This window comes from Canis lupus, chromosome 12 (assembly GCF_011100685.1).
Source record: "Canis lupus familiaris isolate Mischka breed German Shepherd chromosome 12, alternate assembly UU_Cfam_GSD_1.0, whole genome shotgun sequence".
NCBI classification, from domain to species: Eukaryota; Metazoa; Chordata; class Mammalia; order Carnivora; family Canidae; genus Canis; species Canis lupus.
Window position 1 is genome coordinate 50,607,140 of NC_049233.1, and position 23,915 is coordinate 50,631,054.

The 23,915-nt window shown below is 35.6% G+C and overlaps 1 long non-coding RNA gene across 4 annotated transcripts; it reads left to right on the forward strand.

Moving 5' to 3' along the window:
• Positions 1-759: 759 nt before the first annotated feature.
• On the forward strand, positions 760-23,560 carry LOC111098360. Of its 4 annotated transcripts, none has more exons than XR_005367459.1 (5): positions 760-917; positions 8,813-8,907; positions 15,394-15,452; positions 21,241-21,455; positions 23,104-23,560. It is a non-coding gene; the product is annotated as an uncharacterized LOC111098360 (long non-coding RNA). The 4 variants fall into 4 exon arrangements; XR_005367460.1 differs by having other exon boundaries at positions 21,290-21,455; XR_005367457.1 differs by lacking the exons at positions 21,241-21,455; positions 23,104-23,560 and adding an exon at positions 15,590-15,727.
• The last annotated feature ends 355 nt before the right edge of the window (positions 23,561-23,915 follow it).

The following is a 23,915-nucleotide window of genomic DNA, read 5'->3' on the forward strand; positions in this document are numbered from 1 at the left end:
TTTTATAATCTGCCCAGCTTCTGAGAAATTATTGCCATTTCCTTCTTCCTACAATCAAAATGTCAGTGCCTCCCACCAAATAGATTTTGCTCCTTGACTATGAACACGTAGACCTATAAAAAAGCTCATGTGAATCAAGTTTATGGTGACAGAGCATGGCCTAATTTTACATAGAAATACAAAAACCATTTTTTAAATAAATAAAACCAATCTTCTTCATGAGGAAGAGCAGAATGCTTTACTTCATCAACAGATCACTTACTACAACTTTGAGGTAGATATAGAACAATTGCTTTGTACAAAGTAGGAAAATTTCATAAGGAATATCAAACTCTGAACAATGGTGTATGGTTCCTTCAGAGCACTGGTGAATTTCTAAATACTATTTTATTAATTCATTTAGACACATCTCTGCTGCCATTGTTTTCAATATTGTTTCTCTTTATTCTGAATGAAACTTCACCCAGTTCAGAGAAACAGGGCACAACTTCATGGTTCTCCTGTGCCTCTGCTCAGCCAGCATAGAGCCCTCCCATTGTGGTGAGGCTTGGGAATACCTCCACCATCTTGAAAGAAGATGATTGTGAGAAACTGGCAGTCAATATTCAAACACATTTAGGGCACTTGGAATCCAGTTAGAGTAATTGAAGCTAGGCAATTTAATGAAAAGATTGGATTCAGTCTGTTTGCTTTTTCAGTTATTAAATTTTAGTGAGCCTGATCCTAAGATTCTTTTTTTTTTTTTTTTGGAGGAGATGAACGACTGCTTCTTCTTCTGTCATTGCCCACAAGGTATTCAAAATGCCAGACATAAAGTCATTCCTGCACTTGATAAGAAGGCATGGATGTGCCTGGCCAGAAGGAAGACGTGATATTCTTATCAAAGTTCTTGACATCACTGTGTCCTTGTAAAACAGGTAAAATGCTTTTATATTTTCAAGTTGGAAACTCACATATAGAAAAAGTTTAAAAGTAGTCATAATCAATGCATATTTCTTTCATTTACTGTAAATTTTTAACTTGAAAACAGTATTTTTAAGTTCTGAGCATAGTGTTATTCTTACTTCTTAATTTTATCTATTAATCTCCAGGTACCTTATGTTGTAAATGTTAATTTTTATGCATAATGTGAATTTAATACCCTGATGTGTGAATTTTTAATGATGTAAGTTAAAGAGTGGCATATTCAGGAGCTGACAAATGTGCACAACTTGTACAGGATAGTACAATGGTACTTCTGAGAATGAGAATCTGATTATGAAAATGAACAAAGAACTCAGAAATAAAAAGAGCAAATTCCCAGGAGCTTACCTCCTATGTAATAAATGTTTTTCATTGAGTGGTGGTTAATCTAGGCATCTTTCTCTTGATCCTGAGCTATGTAGCTACTTTACCCCTGACTTCTAGAGGTGGTTGAGTGTGAAGCAAATCTCTAATCTCAAACCTGTATTTACTCAGGTCCCCAGTACTCCCTTATCCCCACTTAATATATAAACACAGTCAGAGACAATGTAGACTGGTCAAAACTAACTAAACAATTTACAAATTAATGAATTAGTCCATGTTTAAATGTCTAACAAAGTAATTCAAAGAAGTAGGGATCGGTAAAACAAAGGTACACCACTGAACTGGTCACCACTGTGGGCAAGTGAGATTCTATCCCACTGGGAAACTCTGAGGAGTCATATAGAGAACATCCTTGAGAGTTGGCAGAGGAGAGAATTTAATATATTCTTTATTGTTCCCATCAGTTAAGAGTTGTCCCAAGGAGTGTCAATGCCCTTACACTTCCAATTTGGTCATGCATCAGAATGGCCAAATGAGTCCACAGCTTCCCATGGTAAAGTAAAAAAAAAGTGGGCCATAGAATCTTGCTACTCAATGTGTGGTCCACAGCCCTATAGCCTTTGTGTCACTCAGAAGCCTGTTACAATACAGAAACTCAGCCCCACCCCCAGGAATAGTGGACCAGAATTTACTTTTTAACAAGATCTCCAGGTGATTTAATATGCATATAAAAGTTTGAGAGACACTGGCCCCATGCATGTGAGCTGGGGCTCTAGAGGTGTCTGATATTTACAGCCTACAAGGCCACCTATGATCTTATGATCTGTCTCCTCCCTTCCCTGGGCTCTTTGCCTGTAGCTTCTCATGGCAGTAACTGTGCCCCAGCCTTACTAGTCTTTTTCTGGCCTTACAACCTGTCAAGTTCTTCCTTGCGCAAGGGATATATATATATATATGAGTAAATATATATATAGTGTATCCTTGTCTACCAGACCTCCCTCTGCCCTTCACAGGCCAACTCTTTTTTTATCCTTTGTCTCAGTTTAAATAACTTTATAGAGGCCTTTTCTGTATAGTCCATGTAAATTAGAGTCTGTACTGTTATTTCCTACCTTAGCAATTGGTTTTAAGTTTTCTCTTCACAGCACAATTTGTAATTTTCATTTCTTACCTGTTTATTATATAGACCTCACACTAGATTATAAATATTCCGTAAGGGTAGGAACTGTGAATGTGGGTTCTCTATTGCATCCTCAGAGTCCACCCATGTTTTACACATGGAGAACAATGTGTACATTTATTAAATGAATGACCAAAAATTGGAAAAGAAGATAGGCTTTGAACTGAACAGACGCATGTTGAAATTTTGGTATTATTACTAACTCAATGACTAATGAGTAATCTGTACTAGTCCCTTATTATCTTAGGTTTTTCCACCTATAGAATGGAGAAACTATTATACAGACTATATGGAATGACTGTAAATATGAATACCTTTTAGAATTCTGACCCCTCGAGTTGTCTTTGGTGTAGATGATCTTAGAATGTTTTAGTCTGTAGAATGTTTGCCAGCAACATAGGACTAAGCAATTTGATGTTTTGGGCAAACTTCAAATGAGTAATCATGACAAAAAAATTTATCGGTTAAAACCTTTTTTTTTCCAATGACCCATTTTCCAAAATCCATTTCCATATCAATCTTCTACTACCATGGCAACCTATACTCCATTACAGAAACTAGAATATTATGGTTGGAAATAGAAGTGAGTGTGTAAGTAGAAAAATTCCATCCAGTTTGAAGGCCTAATCTGGTGATCTTGTCTTTGTATGAACTCTTGATGTATTTTGGTATATCACAGACATTCCCCCTGGGAGACTCTTCAGTCACATGTCCTGGTCTCTTGGCATCAAGGACATTTGCTAGAGCCATGTATCCTCCCTAATGTTTAACATCAAAAAATTAGACTCCTATCTAAGAAAGGTGAGCTGTGCTTGCTATAATAATTTAACACAACTTGAATCCCAGAAGAAGGGGTTTTGGTTTTTAGAAGACACTGTTCAGGCCCTGCACTGTCCACGCAGACCAAAAACAGTGTGTGTGTATATATATATACACACACAGAAAAGAGCATGGAAGATATATATATATATATATATATATATATAGTTTAAGGTAGATTTTGTTTTCACTCTGATTTCAGGACTCTGTTATATAAAGTTTCCTTTATAGCCCACTTATACTCTGATTAGGTGTTTCTTTTTCATATTTCATTAATTATACATAATAGCATAGTGACTGGCTCATGAAACATGCTGAAAAAATTTAAAATTATTTACATACACTAAGAGAAATAGTAGTGGAGATAAGGAGAAAGCACAACATGTGCATAGAGAAGTGAGTAGGGATCAGGTCTGCCCTAAGTGAGCAAGAGTTTTGAGAAAGTTTCATGGAAGAGAGGGTATAGAAGTTGGCCATAAGAGACATCTAAGAGTTTGCAGTTGGGAAGAAAACTAAAACTATTTCAGGCTGAGGGAGCAGCAAAGAGCATGTGAGACCACGGCACATTTAGGGATGACTTCAATTCAACCTTCAGTCAGCACTAGAATAAGACAAAGAATGATTAACAAAATCCTTGCCCTTGCCTTGGCAGGGCTCATGGCCCAAGCGATGGCTGCAAAGGGCATTTGCTCTGTGTACATGTTTGGATGTCTTCCTGCAATCAATGCCTAAGTATAGGAGGTGGTGGATACTGGGGGGAGGAAGGATGGATACTTGCATGGACATAGGAAGTAAATGCATCACTTGAGAGGCTATTGTGGTCCAGCTAAGAGAAGTTGGGCTTGCAGTAGAGAACATCTTTTTAAGACATTATCCGTTACTCTCCGCTTTTGATCTTTCTTTTTTCCAAAATAAAAAATAAATTGACCTATATCTTCCTACTTGTTTTTTTTTTTTTCATGGAAAAGGAGTGGGGGTAAAATATGCATACACTTACACAGCCATAAGATATAATCAGTGCCAAGATTTTCACACTTTACACATGAAATTAATAATTTTATGTCAATTGTCAAAATGATAATATTTGAATACAAATTAAAATGTTTGGAGGATCCCTGGGTGGCTTGGCAGTTTAGCACCTGCCTTCAGCCCAGGGCGTGGTCCTGGGGCCTGGGATTAGGTCCCACATTGGGCTCCCTGCATGGACCCTGCTTCTCCCTCTGCCTATGTCTCTGCCTCTCTCTCTCTCTCTCTCTTTCTCTCTCTCTGTGTCTCCCACGAATAAATAAAATCTTTAAAAATAGATAAAATAATTTTTAAAAAATGTTTGCAAATTAACTTGAGACTAGTATTGCCCAGAAATCCTGCTGATTAAAAGTGATTAAAAACATAAAAGCTACTGGACCACACTTTTCATGCTTCATTTCCCCCTGGTTACTAGAGAGTTATAGCTATCTAAGCTAGATTCCTTGCCAGATGAGAGCTTAATATAAATGTGAAGCACTCTCTGAAACAATAGTTAACATGGAGTTACATTTTGATTTGTGTTTACTATATTTATCATAAACTTTTTAAATTAAAAATTTATCACAGTTTCAATAGAGAAGGGGGGATGGACCAGGAGAGATGTTTTCCAAGTTGTCCACATATTATTAACATATTACTCCTTAGGACAGAAAACTCAAACCTCTGACTACATTCACTTACAGTGGCTAATACCTTAACTATGTTGGCTTATCTTCAAATTCAGTGACTCTCTCTGATGCAGCCAGGGCTTTTTGAGTACTTAGACTGTATCCTGCGGAGCAACTCTATGAACTAGCTACTGTCTCCTATTTTGCAGAGAAGAAGACTAACTGACAGATTTAAAACTTGCTTGTAATAATACAAATGATGTTGGAGTGCGAATATGAAAGTCCAGCCCTCTTCCTCTATATTGTTCTGACCTTCAAATCAAGGTCATTAATCACTACCATTTTCTCTGTAAATTGAGCATGCCCAGAAATATTAGGTTGGAGGGAAAAAATGGATAAGTAATCAATGGATAGTTAAAACATTTTGAAATAGTTTTCTGTAAGAGCTTCCACCTTATGTTAAAAGTAAATGATAAATCCATAGATAAAACTACTTGTTTTTACTAATTTGTAGCTGTGAGTTTATACAGGAATTATTTTACTGTAGATTTAACCTCTTAGTGTTATTTAGGGAACATTTCATCTGTTTAACCTTAAGTCATCTGCTGGGATAAAGTTGATAGTAAAGTTTTGAGTCTGATGGTGAGGAAACAGATATTAGTAAAGTATACATTGCATGAAGAAGCAGGATTTTAACCTGAGTCCTGGCCGTGAGAATGTGCTACCTCATGAAATGTGACTTGTTTTTGTGTAAATTACTTCAGTCTTCACTTCTGTCCATCTGGAGTCTTTCATGAATAATATATCTAATTAGATGACATGAAATACAAATAAAATTCTTCTCACTTGTCATGAAAGTTATGTTTGTTATTTGTAATTTTTATTTAAGTAATTTATCAGTGACTGTAAAGCTAATTTTAACATATATTTCTTTTTCTATGGTGGTCCCATTGATAGTTTTACTCATTTAAAAACTGGTACAGCATGGAATTACATTTATCTATTAAAACTGATATAGTCCCTCTGTGTGGAAAAAAAAATATATACACACACACACACACACACACACAAATATGTATGCATATGTGTGTATATATTTTTCCTGATGCATGTTCTTTCATTTAATCACTTTTTAAAAAATGTTTTATTTATTTGAGAGCATGCATGCATGAGAGGAGGGAGGAGAAATGGGAGAGGAAGAGGAGGAGGAAGAGAATCTCAAGTAGATCCCCACTGAGCAGGGAGCCCAAGGCAGGGTTCAATCCCAAGATCTCAAGATCGTAATCTGAGCTGAAGGCAGATGCTTAACCTACTGAGCTACCCAGGTGTCCCTCCTCAATCACTTTAATGAGAAATGTTTGGTTCCCTCTACATGCTACCACTAGTAACTTCCTGAATATGTTTCTTGTAGTAAGGAGAAGTAGACTTAGAGTTTTCTTGTTTCAATATTTCTCTGTCTTCACAAACTGTTTGTATTTTATGTCCAGAAGAAAGTATAGCTCTTTCCTCTTTGATTTACTTCCTTTCACTACCTCGTTATTGGTATAAGCATAGTTTCCACATTCTCATTTATTAGCATTATAATATCTAAGAGCAAAAGCCCAGTAAAGCTTTGTAGATAGGTAGCTTTTTGTTTTCATATTTATTGAATGTCGCTAGCCCAGTCCCTGAGTCAGCAGGATAGACAGTAGGATTTGTAAAGATGTTAAGCTGTATTTTTTTATTTCAATAAATATCTAGTGAATTTTTACCCTTATGATTAATATACACTATTTTTTGAAGTTTCAAGAAAGTTAAAGTCAGCCTATCAGAGCCTGTTATTTATTGTTTTAGAAATCACTCAGATGCTCAACTGTGCAATGGAGCAGAATTAATTCAGCTAGAAACAGAAAGAAACTGAGCAGTGTTGCAGATAATCTTATGATTTCCATAGGCATAGACTGTTAAACATGACCCTGAAGAGATTTACACTGAGTCTCATTATGGTTCAGGAAGATGTTTGCATTCATACAGATGAGACCTTTAGGGATGCAGTAATAACACCCTGCAGATAGATTCACTATCCATAATTTTTTAGTTTATGTCTTGGTTAGTTTTCAGTTCATAACCAGAAACTCCTGCATAGATGTATAGCTATTTGGACTCACTATTTTCCTCTTAAATTAGGAGATTGAAGTTATCAAATAGTTTGTAAACAAAGGCACCTAATAAAAAAGATGTCATTAGAAATAAATTTGATTGTTTTGCTACCTGAGGTGATGCTAACTTTGAAATAAATTTGAAAAATGATTATTTCTTGTGATTATAAATTACTTAAAATGCAAAATTATTTTAAATGGAAAGATGTTTTAAACTTTTCTGAAAAATATCTGAACTATCAGTGCCATAAAATAACTTCTGAATGATTTATTGGTTCATGATAAAAATGAATAGCCCTTCAATTCTTAAAAACTAATTCACAGTGCTCTAGGTCGAGAGTTAAACTCCAATAGCTATGTCATACTACCTATAAGTGAATATATAAATGAAGATAGCCTTGAGTTTTAAATGCAAGTGGACTGGCTTAGTGTGGTAATAGAACAAAATATACAGGCACAGGAATCCCTCTACGTGGAGAGAGCATTTGAATTGGTGAATGTGAAGAGGATATATTTTTCCCCTATGAATAGAAAAGTTCATAGCGTCACAATAGTATAATATTCACTTCTGGTTTTTTATTACATATAGATAGCATATTCCAAAATTAAGAGTTCCTGGAGATCCTTTTTTCAAAGGCAAGTCACATAAGAATATGCTCGATAAAGATTCTTTGAATAAGTGAATGAGCTAACCAGGAAAAAAAATCACTAGATATTAATTCAAATGTATTGACCATATTGAGTAAAGAGTTCTCCTTGTTTACATTATTCATAGTTGTCCCAAAGCCAAGATATCAATGTGGAAATAATATACCCATAATTTCACCAAAACTGTAAATTTTTATATCATAATTATAAGATGCTTTAATGGGACACCTTTGTGGCTCAGTTGGTTAAATGTCTGCCTTCAGTTCCAGTCATGATTCCAGGATCTTGGGATCCAGCCCAACATCGGGCTCCCTGCTGAGCAGGGAACCAGCTTCTCCCTCTCCCTCTGCTGTTCCCCCTGTTTGTGCTCTCTCATAAATAAATAAATAAATAATAAATAAATAAATAAAATATTTTTTTAGATGCCTTAAAATTTCTGTGTTTGGTGATGTTACTTTTACTCTGAATTCTATTAAGCAGCTTAAAACTTAACTGAATTATACTTTTTTTAGGATACAGCCATTTACTTTATCTTAATACAAAGTGATTTCCCCATGAATATACATAAATATATATTTTTGTTAACATTATAATTATATGTGCAACTTGAGACGTGATTATAGGTTTTTGTTATTTTTTTATCATTGGTCTGTAAGCATTCAAACTCATAATTCAATCATCTTTCCCACTTTTGACTTTCTTTACTCTTTGACAAGTTCACCATAACCAAAATGACCTGTATGACTGCCTTATGCATCTACTTAGGTGTGAATGGTAGTTCTTATCTTCTGCATAGTGGCTCTTCCTTCTTGCTTCATTTTATTTTTCCTTTTCTGGCCATGGTGGCAGAATTTTTTTTTTTTTTTTTTTTTTTTTGATGTCAACTTAGCAGCTCCATGGGAATTATGTAATTATGTTCTCTTTTTCCACTCTTCCTTCACTCCTCTTCCACTTCTTATATAGGCAGCTTTGGTTTTCCTAGATCCGGGCTCTCTATCTGCTTACACTGCCATTAGGTGTACTCTCTCTCTGAGCGGCTTCACTCTTACCACCTTCTCTAACTGTCTCCTTAATGGACAGTTAAAGCTACTGACTTTCTTTCTCAGTAGGTTGAAGATGCAGCTGAGATGTCACACCATGAAGATGGCATGCAACTGCTTATGTGGAAACCTGGCAAAGTACACAGGCATAAAGAAAATGTGTGAGTTGTTCTTAAACACACAGGATACCACCAACTGTGTGGCAATCTCCTAATATTAAGGATGAGTCAGGTGAACTGGGGTCACAACCTAACTTGGACTTTTTTCCTGGTGGTATGACTCTAGACAAATTACTTAACCTTTCTGAGATTCAATTTCTTACCTATAAACAAGACTAATATTTCCTACCTTTAAAAGTTGTTGTAAGGGTTAAGAGATATCTTAGTGCCTGACACATAGTTAAGTGAAGGGAAATAGACTTCCTGAATAAAATTATATTCTTCATCCAGACAAAACTATTTCCAAATGAGAACAATTAATTATTTTGTTTGAAATGGAAAAAATAATGAGTCGTAGCATGACCCATTCGAGGGTCCTTGTAAAAACAGCTATAATTGAAGTCAGCGGATAGCTGCTTATTTGTCATGTCAAGACTTTTCCAAATAGGAGTAATATTTTCATCTGAAGAGTGACTGCACATTTAAAACACACAATCAGAAAACCAATGCCTGCTTGCAAATCACCTAACGTTAATTTGTCCTTTTTGCATGTGAAAAAGATATTCAAACCTCCGTGCCCTCCCTCCTGTGGTGGGTGCAGTAGATTCACTCCCCAGCTTCATTCCCACTCTTTGCAGCATAATTTTGTGCAGGCCAAAGGCTAAAGTAAGACTCCTTTACAGCTTAGCTTCTGAACACAATCGAGCTTTCACTCAACAGAGGAGCCATGGTGACACGTGAAAGGGAGGTATCAGTGTCAAGAGGCAGAGGCCACACTTCTGTTGCTTCTGCTATTTCTGCTGACAAGTGTTTCTGTGGAGGTTTTTGGTACCAGCCACAGCAGAGGTCTGAAATGCCCATCCTCTAAATCCATGGGTGTCAAGTGGTGGAGACTATGGCGATCACTTGCCTGGCTCTGAGCACACAGAGGGGTGTTGTCTTGGAAGCAGCAGCTATGGTGGCCTTTATGAACCCATCCATGTGAGAATCATGGCAGAGGCAACAGTTCTCTGGCAGGCCCTCTATGATTGTTCTGGGAGTTGTTTCTTGAAGCTTAGTATAGAACCTGTTCCCCTAACACATCCAGTTAGTTTGTAATTGAACCCTGACTAATATGTCACTGAAAGTCAAAAATCATACTACAATACTTTATCCCTAAAGACTTTGTAAATGCTTGAATATATTAGAAATTATAGTCAAGCTTTTTGTTTTTTAATACAGATGCAATTGGCTTTATTTTGATTGGCAAATTATTATGTTCAGAATAATGTTTTCCATTTTGCATGTTTCTCTTTCAATAATAAATTTTAAGATATATTCCGTGGATAGTAAATAATTTGAAGAAAGAATTTTCCCTTTTGAAAAAAAGGTTTACTTTTCACAGTGATTGTTCCTATATCCCTTCAAAGGTAATCAGTATACATATGCATAGGTACTGCGTATATACATAGGAAATAAATACTGTAGCTATATACATATATACATATATAAGAATATGCATTTCTTTTATTTATATAATTGATGTCAAAATTTAAAAGAAAAATTAGCTAAAAAAGAGAAAGGTAATTATCATAAAATGTCAATATTGAGGGGGGGTAGTCAAAAGGTAGTTTATCATAAGATCCTGAAAAATTGACTTTCAATTTCAACTTCTCTTTGTATTCTTTGTTTTAATTGCTTAAAATAACTCAAATAACCTCTCTGAGCCTCATTCTTATGTCAAAGAATTGTTGTAAGAATAAATGAGATGACAGATATAAAGTTTATGGCATAGAATGGGTACTTATTAAATGATTGAGTAATAGAAAGTTATAGAGATACACTTTGTCTCTGTTTCTACTGAGACTCAAAATGCTGAGAAAAACAACAATATGGGTACAAGTATCTCTATTTCCCAACATGATAGACACAGCCACTCTTCCTGACATGCTGTATGGTGCTATGAAATGATTTCTCCCAATTTTAATGGCTGTTTCTCTCCCAGGGTATGTAAGGAAGGAAAAGGCAAAAGACTCATGGGGAGCTTAGTGTTCCTTGAGATTGTTGCAAATATCATCAACTGTAAAGTGAAATCTGTTCTTTCCTACCATAGAGAGAGCAATAGGTGGGCATGTGGCTGCAGTGTGTTTCTCAGGCTCTCATGCAAGCTGGTATGACCAATGGAATGGGAACAGAAGAGGTGTGTGATACTTCTAGGCTAGGGCTTTCTAGAGACAGATGTGTACGTACTCTTCCTTTCTCAATATGGATACAGATGATGACGAGGCCTTAGGAACTCATGTGGCTGAAGATGGAAAGAGTCCCTGAATGATCACCTGAAGAGAGCCAGCCACTTTCTAAAGTCCCACCCAGGACTAATATGGGAAAGCTAGATAAACTTCTTTCTTAAGATCCTAAAATTTGGTGTTCCATTTTTTATCATTTTCTAAACTATCCTAATACAGAGTCTAAATTATCTTGGAAAGAGTTGTTATAGTACTATGGCATTTCTTCTTTCCAGCTACTCATGACGGAGGTTAAGGCAATGTACACCACCATCTCAAGCCAAAATAAGGGCTGTGTGAAACAAGTCATTTGGAACATTTGCTTTATGTTCCCTGGAATCTGGACACCTAGAGACACTGGTAACTCCCTAAAACCTAGGGCAGACTACATGGTGACAGAGGAAAGAAGCTGGGAGAGAGGAGAGAGAAATGTGTCAAGTTTCCCGGAAACAAATGTGCACTCCACCAAAGGGAAGCAGCCTGCAGCCATCTTGATAGGGAATCATACCAAAAAGGGATGAAGAGGTGAACAGACCCAGCACTGGGCTGTCTGCTGGAAGCACACAGGCTTTAGAGATAGTGGTCAACGAGATGCTATGTCTCCTGCCTCACAAGGGCTATGTTTAGAGGTCTACACCAGAATGATCTCAGAGGCATTGAACAAAGGCCCAGAGAGAAAAACCAGTTACTTATCTGCTGCCCACAGAGCCCTGAAGCCATGTGCTAACTATACAAGTCAGGTGGTATTTGAGAGTTTTTCTCCCTGGCACTTCCCTCTTCTCTGCAGCTTTGGAAGGGACAAAAGCAGCAGTGGGGAGGGGAGAGTTGAAGAATTCAGACACCAAGTGTGCTTTTCTTGCTCTTTGCAGGATGCACAGCTGAGGCAGGCCCCAGCTGGGGAAAGATAATTTGAATTGTATAATAGATTAAACTGTAATGTTAGATTTGATGAGATTTTTAAATTTTTGAAATTAGATTGTTATTCTTTCTGAAAGAGACCAGAAACCTTTGGGAACTGCTTGAGATTTCATCAGAGGTGGGAAAGAGCAATTCCAAAGAACACTTTTGGAAGGACATACTGTGGAGGAGGATGCCTGCTTTCAACGATCATACAATAGTGTCCAACAAGTTTAATGAACTGATTAAGTAGCTTTTGTCATTGGTTACAGAAAAAAATAATTGTCATTTCAAACTACAATTGCCTGCACTCATTTTTGGCTCTAAAGTAGTGGCACAAAAATTTTCCTGAGGTAGATTACCTTCCTACCTACTCCAGGAATGTTTAGCAAAAATTGCTAACACAATTTTTTTGCTAATGATACAAAGGCAAGGTCCTTACCCTTCACCTAGAGCAAGCCACAAGTGAGCTACACTTATCACTTAAAATTTGTAGTGGCCACATTAATTGGGTCAAATTATCTTAGGAATGTATTTTATTCTATGGAATAATATCAAAAATACTATTATCTCAAAATGTAGCCCACGTAAGAAATTGTTTATGAGCTATTTCGCATCGTTAATACAAAGTCTTTAAAATTTAGTTATGTACTTTGTATTTAAGGCAATCTCACTTTGAACTAGCCACATTTCAAGTGCCCAGTAGCTATTATATTAAAACAGCACAGAATTGGACTCAATTATCTTGTTTTTAAATTTTATCTTTTTTTTTTTTTTTTTTTTTGAGAGAGAGAGACAGAGCATGCAAGATTTGGAAGGAGGGGCAGAGGGAGAAGGAGAGAGAATCTCACACAGGCTTCTTGCCCAGTGCAGAGTCCAAGGTAGACCCTTCCCACAACCCTGAGATCATGACCTGAGCCGAAATCAAGAGTCAGATGCTTAACTGACTGAGCCACCCAGGTGTCCCTGGAGTTAATTATCTTTAAATCTGCCTAAGAAATGGGCAGAAATACTGCATGACAAAGAAAGTAGAAAAGAGAGAGGGGAAGGAGAAAGAGTGAGAGTGACAGCAGGAAAATGTTGGCCAAGGTGAAGAGAACAAATAATGTGTAAAAGCAGAAGGATTCAGACCAGTGGCTAGCCCATAGAAAGTGCCTCATAAATGTCTGCCCATGTTACCTGAAACCTCCTTTTGTTGTGACATCAATAAATAAATCAATTGATAGAAAGATAGTTACATGGATCGATGACAGATGGATTTACCATGTAACCATTTTACATCCAACCTGTCTTTTGCTACCTTTGCTCAAAGATCTTCATCTAGTCATACCAGACCCATCATATGTCTGAGAATGTATTGTCTACTAATGTTGGCAAAGAAAATAAATACATTTGATCTGATATAACTTTTGATTAATGAACCCATGCTGTTTTTCAGTGATCATTATTTTGTGTCTAAAAGCTTACATCTTTATAGTAACCAAATACACTAAGTTCATTCAAAATACTTTACACTAGTATCAGGATAAAATATCCTTAAAATCATAAACCTCATAGCTGCTGTAATTTAATTTCTATATTTTATAAATTGTCTTAAATATGAAAGTATAAACTTGACATATAGATGAAACATTGACCATCCACTATTACAGCACTGTGGAATGTCCTTCGCCACAGCTACAGTCAAATGTTCTATTCTTAAAAATATGACAGGTATTCATAGATATTATGTTAGCTGAATATATAATGTATTTGTTTCCTATGACTAATGTAACAAATCGCCACAAACTTGATGGGTTAAGACAAAAGAAATTTATTGTCTAACAGTCCTGGAGTCTGGAAGTCTAAAATGGGTATCCCTGGGCAAAATCAAGATGTTGACAGAGCTGTTCTTCCAAAGGCTCTAGGGAGAATATCTTTCTTGCCTTTTCCAGCTGTAGATTGCTGCCTGCGTTCCTTGACTTGTGACCACATCATTCTAGTCTCTGTCTCTATAGTCACATTGCCTCCTCTTCCTCTGTATATGCTTTGTCATGTTCTGTGTCTGTGTGAAGTCTCCCTATGCCTGTCTTATAAAAACACATATGATTGCAGTAAGTGTCCACCTGGATAATCCAGGAAAATCTCTCTGTATTAATTTCCTAAGGCTGCAGTAATAACTAAATACCATAATGTGGGTGATTTAAACAAAAATTTATTGTCTTTCAGTCCTAGTGGTTAAAACTCTGAGATCAAGGTTCAACAGAGTTTGTTCATTCTGAAGGCTGTGTAGGAGAATCTATCTCATGCCTGTCTCCCCAGCTTCTGGAGGTTTGATGGCAATCCTTGGCATTCGTTGGCTTGTAGTCTCATCACCTTGATCTCTGCCTTCATCTTCTCATGATGTTCCCCTTTTGTACGTGTGTGTCTGTCTCAAACCTTCCCCTTTTATAAGGACACCAGTCCTATTAGATTAGGGGCTTACCCTACTCCAATATGACCTCATTTTAACTAATAGCATGTGCAAAAATCCTATTTCCAAATGAAGTTATATTCTGAGATACCAGGATTAGCACTTCAACATATGAATTTTGATGGGACACAATCCTGTGTAACACTACTTATCCAAAGAGTCTTAATCATATCTGTAAATATCTTTTCTTTCAAATAAGGTAATAGCCACAGGTTTCACAATTAGAATCTGCTATCTTTGTGTGCCCATTATCCTGCCTACTGCAAATAAGTATGGAAGTTTCTTGGGCCAATTTAAAAAAGAAAGGGGAGAAAGAGGAAGACAGAAGAGAAAGGGAATCTGAGTTTTAACAACTTCTTTATCAAGTACTGATTCTCTCTTAAGCACATGATTCACCAAACCATCTCAAATTGCTGCCTCCACTACTTGCCTTAAAGAAGCACAGTATTAGATGCCCCACATTATACCTGGAGCCATGACCACTGTAATGGGGTCAGTTTTCAAGCAAGAGAATCCCACTCAAACCTGATGCTGATCCTGACTCAATTCTGATTATTTCTGAAAGCTTAGCTCTGGGCCAGGTTCTAAGAAGTTTGAGAAGGGTTTCATTCCTTTACATCTATCACATTTTCATCAGAAGGAATCAGGGGGAAGGAAGTGCCCCTTCATGTTTCGTCTGATTCCAGATGTCTTGGGATGGCCTCTGTTTTGTGGCTACCATTCTTATTTCACAAACCAGCTTCTGGGAGAAATCTCTAAGTCCTTGGAATATCCTGCCTGTGAAGAGTATATTTATATGCCTAGGGTCTTCAGCCTTGTGAGGTCATTTATACTTATGATGTGACTTATGGTGAACGTCTCTTTCTGCTTACCTAGGATCTTCGGCCATGCTGTATGATTTTGACCTCCAGGGGGCTAGAGCCTGAGTAGCCAAGGTCAGTGATGTGGGTGCTCTGTGTCTGCATAACTAAACTGAAAAAAAAAAAAAAAAAAAAAAACCTACGGATGCAAGGTTTAGGCAATCTTTCCTCATTGATAATAATTGAAACACATCACACATTATTGTTGGCAGGATTAAGAGCTGTCCATGTGACCCCACTGGGAGGTAGCAACTGGAAGCTCAAGCCTGGTTTCTCCTGGACTCCAAACTATGCACCTTTTTTCTCTGTTGATTTTTTAACTGTATCCTTTCTCTGTAATAAACCATAACCATGAGTCCAAGAGTTTTTCTGAGTTCTGTGAGTACTTCTAGCAACTCACCAAACCTGAAGTGACCTTGGAGACCTTTGAAACATCATTACAAACTGTTTACCATAGTAATACCTTATTATCTTAATACTGCAGGGAATACCTTATTTATTTATTTTAGCTCTCTAAGAATGGGAGAAGCTCATAGAGGTTAGTTAACTTGTGTAGACTCACATAGCAAATGGCAGAGTTGCAAAGCAAATTGGAGGCTAGACTGACTCCAAAGCCATGTTCTCAAGCACTGTTTTATACTCATATGGACCAAATGATGTGCTGACCTACCTTTAATAAAATACATATTCATCTAGATGATCTAAGAATGTTTCCCAATATAAAATAACAACTTCAGGGTAAGTTCAGGGGGTTAAGAAGTAGTATGTGAGCCATTCAAGTTTATATAATAGGAGATAAATAAGTACCCTTTTGATAAGATCCAAATGAGAACTATATCCTTCTTTGTCTCTTCCCTCTGCCTATGAGACTCTAAGATACTCAAGAAATGCTCTGGGAGGATTTTTATTTCCACAGTCATAATTGGGTCTGCTGTTCTAGTATGCATTTTTCTGCATTACATTATCTCTTGTTTTCATGGGCTTGCATGAATTTACTGGAAACTAATTTAGATGGATGTGTATAGTTCATAGAAAGCTGAAGCTATTCATGTTTTTAAAATTGGTGCAAAAAATCACAAAGTTTGACTTCTAATTTCTTATAACCATTTCATTGTCTCCATTTTGTTGCAGTTTCCATGGGTAGGGTTTTAGTAACTCCATTTTCCCCACTACATAATTCAGTAACTTTAATAAACTCATCTACTGGCTGAACACCATGTTAAAAATCCATGCACAATTTCTTCAGAGAAGCACTTTATTACCAGTTTTACTGTAATGCAATATTAATATAAAATTATGACACTTGGACTATGGAGGCACTATTGTGCATTTACAATAATATTTATACAAATAATTAAACTTTCATTTTATTGGATAGAGCATTCTCTACAACAGGATCTTTTGCACAAATTAACTGAAAAAAATTAAAAGAACATATTGGCAATCGTGGTTTCTATCTGGATTTTCTCTGATGGGACTGCAGGAAAATCTAGTTTAAAATATTGCATCTGTCATCTGTACTTCATATCAAGAAATTAATCAAACTGACGGTGGAGAGAGTTTTTTGAATGTTCATTATTTCAGCTATTAATTTTTAAAAGCAGCAAATGTTGCAAGTCAATAGCATCCATAAAAATTGATTTATTGTGCAATTTCCTTCATACTCCTAGAAGCCAAGAGCAGATTCTGTGTATCTAATGCTTTCTATTTCTAAGCCACTCTCTTCACATCCATTTTTTTAAGATAAATTATTTAGATGAAAGAAATGTAATCCTGTTTGAATTCCACTGATTTGAATTCATAGGAACTGACCACATCAAGGAAATGTGAAATTTAGCATGAAAAAGAACTACACACAGAGCAATTACATTGTGAAAAATCACAGAAATGTAATTTATATTAAAAAGTGCAAAAGATGCTTGATCAATTACATTACTTCTGTGATATAGGTAACCTCAGACTATGCTCTGATGGAGTTCTAGAACAGCCAGTACCACTGATCTCATTTATACCACTGATGTCTGAGTTAAGACATAAAATTTCCTTTAGACACAGACCTCACATGTCATCCTGGAATTGTTTACCACTAAATACATTTGCACTTCAATTTCAGAACTGAATCTAGAGTGGGCCAATCTCTGTTTAAATTCTGATCCTGGTTCTGCTCAATATTTATACCTATCTTTTCTTGGACAACAATCCTCTGAGTTGCAGTTATCTTCTCTTCTGTAATACATAGATTACAAAGTTTATTCAATAGGTTTTTTGAAACAATTAAACAAGAATGAATAAGATCATATTTGTAAAAGCATTTATCACAGTACTGTTCATTAAATGTGATTATTTTTCTATCCAGCAATATCCAGGTCTCAAATAATATAATTGGATTATGAAAAATAAATATTCCATAAAATGCCATTTCTGCTAACTGGTATTATTTCCTCTTTAACCAACAATGATTATTATGCTCATAGCTCTGAAAACCCAAAGGAAAATTCATGGCTCTTTAAATAGTCCTTTGTGGTATAAAGTGGTGATATAAAACCTTGATACCAGTCAAACTCAGGGTCCCTTCTGCTTCTCCCATACATTGCCTGCCTCTTATTGCAAAGAATGCTATTCTCCATATCTAAAATCCCCTCCCCTCAGAGTCTGCAAATCAAAATGGTAGCGAGGAATTGAGTGGCAGGGATAGACCCAGCTAAGTCCTGTCATATTGTGTCTGGAGAGAGCTTGCATGTCCAACTGGCTTTACTCTGCTAAGAGACACAAAAGAATAAGCTGGTTTTAAACAAGGGTGAAGTTCCAAACCCCTTCAGACACCACCTGCTGCTTACAACTCCATCTTTATCATGTAGGAAATGTCAGTTACTATCTAGGCAAGGAAAAATCCAATGCATCTTAAACATTTGTTCTCATTTTTTTCATGTATTTTAGATACCAAAAATAATCATTATATCTACTTCTATAAGGATGATCAAGCAGAAAAAAATAACCAAGCATATTAAAAATATATAGCTGCTCAAAAGAGGGAAACCATTTGAGCATTCAGAACATATGTTCACCAATATATCACAACTATTACAGGAAATTAGAGATAATTTTTTAGAGCTAATAGAGATTCTAAATGATGCTCAAGAAAATTTTGTAGTCACAAAAGATGTTGATATGGTGGTACAGTTTTAGAAATTTAGAACAATAATTGCTGAACTAAAAATCTTAATTGTTCTAAGGAGGGAATTTTCAATATCAGTAAAACAAAATTATTACATTAGAAGACTGGAACTTGGATGAAGACAAATAATGATGAAATGGAATTAGAGAAATAGAAGTAATGAAGGATATATCTATATGATCCAATATATGTATAATTTGAATTTTAGGAGGAAGAAATAGAATTTACAGAAGAAAAGCAGTAATAAAATAATAATACAATAAATAATATAATAATATAATACAATAAATTTTTTGAGCTGACCAAAGTCCTGTGTATTAATTTTCTATCTCTTCTAAGACAAAATACTACAAACTTTATGGGTAAAAAACAACAAAAATTCATTACCTTACAGCTCAGTATATTAGTCTGACATAGGTCTCCCTGGGATGAATCAAAATGTCAGCAGGGTTGCATTTCTTTCTAGAGACTCGAGGGGAGCATCTACTTCCTTGTCTTCTCCCATTGTCGAAACTACCACATTCCTTGGCTCATGGTCTCTTCCTTCCCCTTCAATGCTCCAACTATGCACCTCTTTGGCCCAGCATCTCTTGTGATATTTCTTCTGACCACAACTGGGAAAATTAATCTGCTATTAAGGCCCTTTGTGATTAGCTTGGACCCCCTTGGGAAATCCAGAATGATCTCCCCATCTCAAGGTTCTTAATTTAATTCCAGCTCAAAGTCTCTTTTGCCATAAGAGGGTTTATATTCACGGGCTTCAGGAATTAAGATGTGAACATTTTCGGAGGGCCATTGTTCTGCCAGCCACAACCCGTGCATCCATAAGGAAGGAGTTCAGTGAGTGCAGGGCAAAACTAATGAAAAGACACTCATACTTACATGTAACATAAATTACAAGGACAAAGAGAATATTTAACAAGCATCAGATTTTAAGAGCTGGTTATCAATAAAGGAGAGAATAACATTAGCATAAAACCTGTGAAACACTATGATCCAGAAAACTGTCTTAGATTGGTTATGGTGAATAATACAAGATACTATTTCAACGCCCCATATCTCAGTGGCTTAACACAGTGAAATTACTTCTTGCTTATATAAAACTCGACAAGTATTTCTGAGCAAGTGGCTTTCCTTGTACTCATTCAGAAATCTGGGTTCCTCTTTGGGGTTCCACCCTTTTCCAAGTTTTCAGAGACCTCTCCTTTCAGTCAGTATATGGGAAAAGAGAGAGTGGAGAAGCTTGTGAAGTTTTTATGGGACAAACATAAATGTGACGTCTGTTGCTTCCACCTAATGTCCCATTGCACTAATAGCCATGGTTAACTTCCCAGAAAGCTTGTAAAACAATGCCCAGGAGGAACCAAAGTGGGTTTGGATAAAACACAGCTCTGTCAGTGACAGGTGGTACAACTTGCTTTCTTAGGATAAAAAACTGATTTCCCATAATTCTATTTACTGCCCAATTAGCATTCATTTAACTCAAACTCATGCACATATGTTGTTAGATATACAAAAAAATTATTTGTCGTACTATTCATGAACTTTTCCTGAAAAATGACCTCAGGAATCAAATAGTTGAATATAAGAATGTATAACCTATAATCAGAAATCATATATATGATTTAAAAAAAAATTCAAATATTTCCTCAGTGTAGGAACTGATAACAAAACATAAATTACTTGGTAATTACAAAATGACCTATGGTAGTGTGACCATCTTCAGAGGGTCATTACACTATGAGGAGTCTGTATGAAAACCTGATTTTATTTCTTAATAGCTGTGTGAACCTGGGCAAGTCACTTAGCCTCCAGGTATCTTTCTCCTTCAAGTAAAAAGAAATAATATTAATTCCTATTTTATAAGATTGCTGTAAGGACTATATTAGGTAAATCATGTAAATAATGACAGCAAACGTTAACAAAGCACAGTCGATGTGTTAAGCACTTTCTACATATCATCTAAGTACTTGGTACATTGCACTATTTTTATCAATTAATATATCAAAGATGAAGTGAATGAAAAATCACAGAGTATCTAGAAATCAAATGTAATGAGAAAATATAGTCATAAGGATATAGCTGAAAAATATATTTATAGATTATATATACCTTAAAATATGTTAATTTATACACTAATTTTTCTCTTCAGAAATGAGTTTTCTGGTATTTAACCAATGCACTGAGCTTTTAGAGTCAATAACCATTCTTTCCATTTTGCAGAAATTGTGTATGGCTATTTTATAAATATTTTCTTAGTAATGTCCTGTTTTTCATAATAGTTTCAATTCTTCTTTTATTTTTTTAATCTTATCATAATTAGTTTTTAGTATCTTTTGGCTTTTCTGTAATCTGAAGTTTGCCCTGTGCTAACTATTCTGTTGGTGGTATGTGCTGATTCTACCTTATAATTTGTTTCTTATATAATTTGCAGCATTTCTCTGTGAGCTCATGATCTTTAGATCTTTACTTTGATGTTGATTTAGTTTTACTGTGGGCACTGAGGTGTGAAAGGATGCTTCAGAGCAGTGTGGAGCTTGTACCACTCCATGAGGGTTTAACGATCCTGCACTAGCTTAAAATCTTAATTTATTTACTTGCAGCCAAATTACAAAAGTGTCCTACATTTAGGCCTTGCAGATGAATTTGATGAAGCTGAAGTTTTGACTTTTTTAAATTTCACCCAAGGCTGTAGACACAGGCAAACTTCCTCATCCTTTCCTTGGCTTCCGAACAGAAGGGAACCTCTTGAACACTCCTGGCTCATACAAATGGATTGGTTTTAGATTCCTGTCTCTCTTCCGATTGGACCGAGGCCACATATTCTGATTCTGTGGATCAGTAGGACCCAGCCTCCAGTCTCTTGGGCATCTATCTATAATTAAAAGCCCTGGATTGGCCAGGTAAGCTGTTTTCAGGCTTATTACACTGACTTTAGCTTTTCTTATTCATGGAACCAGAGACATTCCTTCCTTCGTTCTTTGTTTTTGTTTTTGTTTGTTTTGTTTTGTTTTTAAGATTTTATTTATTTATTCATGACAGAGAGAGAGAGAGGCAGAGACACAGGCAGAGGGAGAAGCAGGCTCCACACAGGGAGCCCGAGGTGGAAATCGATCCCGGGACTCCAGGATCACGCCCTGGGCTGAAGGCAGGCACTAAACCACTGAGCCACCCAGGGTTCCCCTTGTTTTTGTTTTTAACGAAATTTTTTTCCAATCATGTCTTATTTATCATTTAAAAAAATATTTATAGCAGAGAGAAGGGGAGAAGGATCATCTATGTCATTTTAACTTGCCATATTCAGATTCATAGCTCCTGCACTAGAATGAGATAGTTTGACAGTGACAGCAAATTTTAAAAAGGGAAATATTATTTACAGATATATAGGCATCTATTCATTAATAATAATTTAGTTAATGTTACAAGTTATAGAAAATTGTAGTAGAGATACGGTGGAGGATCTTAGTTCTCATGGAGCTAATATGCTAAGAAAAATCCCAAAAAATATAGCAAATTGAAGCCAGTAGGGTATTAAACAAATAATGCATTATAGACACTTGGATTTATTTCTGAAATTTAAAGCTATTAAGATATATCTTAATGAAATAAAAATAATCAATGTATTGGTTGATAGTATGATCATTTTATAATCCTTTCAAATGATGAGACTTTTAATACACATGTATGATAAAAATTCCATGTATACTAAGGTTTTATAGTTATTTAACATAAAACAAGTTTCATTAAGAAACCAAAAGTTTCTGTTATTTTTAAAACTGAAATATAAGAAATATTACTGATGAAATAACACAGCAAAGATATCTGCTATCTCAACATTATTCAGGAAATTCTAGTCTTGCAGTTAGAAAATAATATATCAGTTTTAGAAATTAATATAAAATACCCATATTTATAAATAATTGCCTAATTGAAAAAGGATTTAGTTGAAAAAAGTTTTAAAATATAGAAAATCTTAGTAAGGTGACTATTAAAATATAATTTTAAAAATAAAAAACAGATAATTATCCCAATTACAGTAGCAATTTATAACTTTCCATGGGCTTGAGAGAAGACAACTCTACTAAGGAAGAAAATACAAGATGACTTGAGTTAGTTAAGTGACATCCATCTACCTTGACAAGAAATCTCAATATTTAAAGATGTCAATTCTCTTAATTAACTTATAAATAGTGTGAGAAGTCATCCTCTTAATGAATTTTGGAAAGAACTTGACAAAAATAATTATTAAGTTAATTTCTAAGAGTGAATGGATAAGATTGGCCAATATAATAATGAAAAACCAAAGTAATGATAGTCATGGTGAGAAGGTCTGGCTTTACAAGATATAAAAATGTATATAAATTTCCAGTCATTAAGATGTAGTGTACCTGGAATACAGATAAATGGAATAGAACACCAAATCTAGAAATGAACTCAAGTGTAGATACAGAATATTATAATGATAACCTTTCATATCAGTGGGGGTAGAAAAAATTAATAAATGATGTTTGATAACTGAATAACTAAGTTAGTATTCTGTTTCTTCACCAGGCTATCTCCCAGAAGAATTGAAGACAAATGCCTTTTTTAAATGACTACAAAATTTGAGATGCCTGGTTGGCAGTCAGTTAAGTGTCTAACTCTTCATTTTCTCTGAGTTTGTGATCTCAGGATCCTGAAATCAAGTCCTTGGTTGGGTTTCCCGCCTAGCAGAGTCAGCTTGGATTCTCTCTCCCTCTCCCTCTGGCTCTCCTGCTTGTACTCTCTCTCTCTCTGTCTCTCTAAAATAAATAAATAAGTCTTTTTTTAAAATGACTACAAAATTTTAGGGGTAATGTGTAACTTTTATATAAACTTGGACAGTGAGGTAAAATTTGCCTATTCTACTCTGCTGTCTTTCTCTCATGCATGCATACACATGAAATGGAAAAAATGGAGAGACTGAGTGACATAAAAATAAAACATTGTTCTAGGATACAATATCTGTAAAAAAATTTGACAACAAAATAGAACCAGCATTTGTTATGAAAAACCATTTTGTGTGTGTATGCATATACATATGTATTTCATATACAAATGTATATTATGTCAATTTAAAAATCATATAATAAATTGAGCAAAGATAAGACATGTATTAATCAGGATAGGTAGGCTAGGTCATGTTGAGACAACAAATATAAAACAAGCTGATTGGCTTACAACCATAAAGATTTACTCCTCACTTATGCTTCATGTCCATCATGAGCTAGCTAGAGCTGTTCTCCATCTTGTCTTCCTGATGGGATCCAGGCTAATGGAGCAAACTTTTTCTGGAATCTATTGTTGTAGCAAAGGAAAAGAGTTTCTGAACCACGATCTTACTG